Consider the following 3154-nt stretch of genomic DNA (forward strand, 5'->3'; position numbering starts at 1 on the left):
CTTTGATAATTTAATGAAAGATGATGTTTAGGCTCTTTTTTTTTTATCATGGCTTTCAAGTAGTCCCATAATTTTTAAATTGTTTCTCCTGGGTGTATTTTCCAGGTCAATCATTTTTCCAATGAGATATTTCACATTGTTGGCTATTTTTTTCATTCCTTTTGTTCTGTTTTATAATTTCTTGATTTTTTTGTAAAGTCATTAACTTCAAACTGCTCCATTCTAATCTTTAAGCAATTATTTTCTTCAGTGAGTTTTAGGATCTCCTTTTCCATCTTTCTAATTCTTCTTTTTAAAGCATTCTTCTCATTGGCTTTTTGGATCACTTTTGCCATTTTGGTTGCTCTATTTTTTAAGGTGTTATTTTCTTCAACATTTTTAGGTCCCCTTTAGCAAGCAGTTGACTCACTATGCATGATTTTGTTCCATTCATCTCCTTTATCTTCTGAATTTTTCCTCTATTTCTTTTACTTGATTTTCAAAATCCTTTTTGAACTCTTCCATGACCTGAGACCAATTCATAATTTTTTTTGGAGGCTTTGGATGTTGGAGCTTTGTCTTTATTGTCTTCTTCTGTTTGTATATTTTGATCTTCCTTTTCACCAAAATAAGATTCTATAGTCTGATTCTTTTTCCTAGTTTTTGTCCTAGCCATTTACTTGATTTCTGAGCTTTTGTTAAGGTACTATTCTGCTTCCAGTGTGGCTTCAGAGGCATAATGTCAGTTGCTCAATCCCCTCCCCCCCCCACAATCTGTGTCTAGAGCCCCAGAAACAGCCACTGCCCCTGCTGCTGCTGTGATTGCTGTGGGTTCCTCAACCCCCTCTACCTCCCTGGGGTTGGGGCCAGACCACTCTACTCTCTCACATAGGTTTAACTGGCTTTTTTCAAAGACCTTCCAATTTGTCCTCGGCATTTTGGGATTGTGAAGTCTGAAATCTGCCACAGTTGCCAGAGATTCAGTCCCTGCAAGGCCTGCTCAGGTCCTTTCTGTGCCAGCTCAGCCCATACTGTACTGTGCTCTGCCCACAGCACTGAACAATAGATGCTTGCCATGGACCTTTCAGTCTGTCTTGGGCTGGAGATTTGCTTCACATTATCATTCTGTAGGCTCTGCAGCTCCATAATTTCTTTAGTTTCATTTTTAAAGGTATTTTTCTGGGCTTGTGGGGAAGGCTCTAGAAAGTCTCTGCTCCTGCTCCATCCTCTTCACCAAAAGACATTTTTAAACTAAAAAAATGACAAGGCATTTGTTGCTGTTGTGGTTGTTGTTGTTTTCTGATAAAACTGGAGAAAATAATTATATCTTGTTTAACCCAATATAAGACCTTCTAGACACTGTATAGTATATCAAATGGTAATACTGTTGTTTTGATATCCATATCCATATCTTAAAAACACTGCTGCTTTCTCAAAATTGACAGCATTTGATTAGGCAAGTGAATGATAGGTTGATAAACAGAGGTTATTTCATCATCATATTAATGATATTTATAAGCCATAGAGGATCTCCTTCAGTTCTTAAGTCATAACTGATGATATTTCACAAAGTTTTTCAGGATATTATACTGTTAACATTCATCAAATTGTTTCTTCATATATCTAATCTGTAAAGTTAATTGATTAGTCTTCTCTCTTAACGCACATTATACCAAACATAAACACTATTTTTGGTATATCCAGGGTGTTTTAAAAGTGTAAGCTCAATTTCTGTCATTAAAATTGAAAACGACATTAAGACTTTTGGCATATTTTATGCATTTAAGGCAGACCCACACACTCTCTACATTTTTTGCTGACTACCTGAAATTTTTTGGTATAGCCATGGGTCACTTATGGCCTGAAGGCTACAGGTTGTGCAGGCATGATTTAAGGTAAAATTTGGAAGCAATACTAAACTAATGAACTTTTAATCCCTTTATCCCAGAATCTCAGAATTTTAGGAATAGGAAGGAAACAGATCTTCTGGTTGTCAATTTCATGCAAAATTTCTTAAAATCACAAATTCTGAACTTTGAAAGGGAATTTCTAGGTTCCTTAGTCCCAAACTTTCCTTTTATATACAAAGAAACTGAGTCCCAGTATGGTAAAAACAAAACAAAACAAAACAAAAGAAACCCACAAGATTTCATTCCGAAACTCTAATTATGAGAATTTTCGCTTTTACTATGTAGAGCTGAAATCTTTCCCTCATGCACCCTTGGCCCCCAGTTGTTTTCATTCCAGCCAAATATTACAAGTCCAATCTCATTTCTATCATGATAGCCCTTCAGATACTTGAAGAGAGCAAATTTCTCTTTTTTTCTGTCTTCTCTTCTGACAACAAAAAGAAAGAGCAGTGAACTAGTAGAATCTCTTGAATTGTCTCTAAAGAGTCTCTAAATCTTTTGAATTGTCTCTAAAAGTCTCTAAAGAGACTTCTCAAGGTAGAAGCAAAGCACCAAGATTTTATTATAATCTTGTAAGAAAGGACATCTCCTCTCTGATAAGTAATCAGGAGAATGAGAACATTACAGAGGACAAATATAGATATTATATAGCACTAACTCAGATACCACCTCCCTGCTGGCCTTTTACTCTCATTGGCTGGGAGGCAGGCTCACAATCTAAATGCAACAGTTTACCCTGTGAATAAGGGACAAGGAAGCAGTGGAATAACCAATAGACATTACGTTGATGTGAATGTTGATGTGGTAACTCAAGGAGGGGAGTTTAAGTTTCATATTCCCAAAAGTCACATGATTTCTGGGAAACCAAAACTTGAGCCTAATCAACTACTAAAAGCCTTTTGTTAATCACTGAGAAGTCTTCACTAACTTCATTTCACTCAGTCCCTCTTCTTATTTTTATATCTTTGAAGACTTTTCATACAACTGTTAATACATAGACTCAGCTATCATATCCCCGTCCTTCTCCAGGCTGGGCTGTCCCTCCTGCTCTATTGGTACCTAGCCCTGTTTTTTGAGCACCATGAGTTGTATTGGCCACCAAAGACCAGTGAAAAGGTAATAAGGCTCAGCTAGCTCATCGGCCTCCAGGCCGAACAAGCAAGGTGATTACCCCAGCCTCAAATGAGGTTCCAGTCTGGTGTCCTTTTACATGAATAATTGCAATTTGACTCAGGGAGCAATAGAGTGTCTAACACTTTGACTAT

This window comes from Notamacropus eugenii, chromosome 1 (assembly GCF_028372415.1).
Source record: "Notamacropus eugenii isolate mMacEug1 chromosome 1, mMacEug1.pri_v2, whole genome shotgun sequence".
Classification (NCBI taxonomy): Eukaryota; Metazoa; Chordata; class Mammalia; order Diprotodontia; family Macropodidae; genus Notamacropus; species Notamacropus eugenii.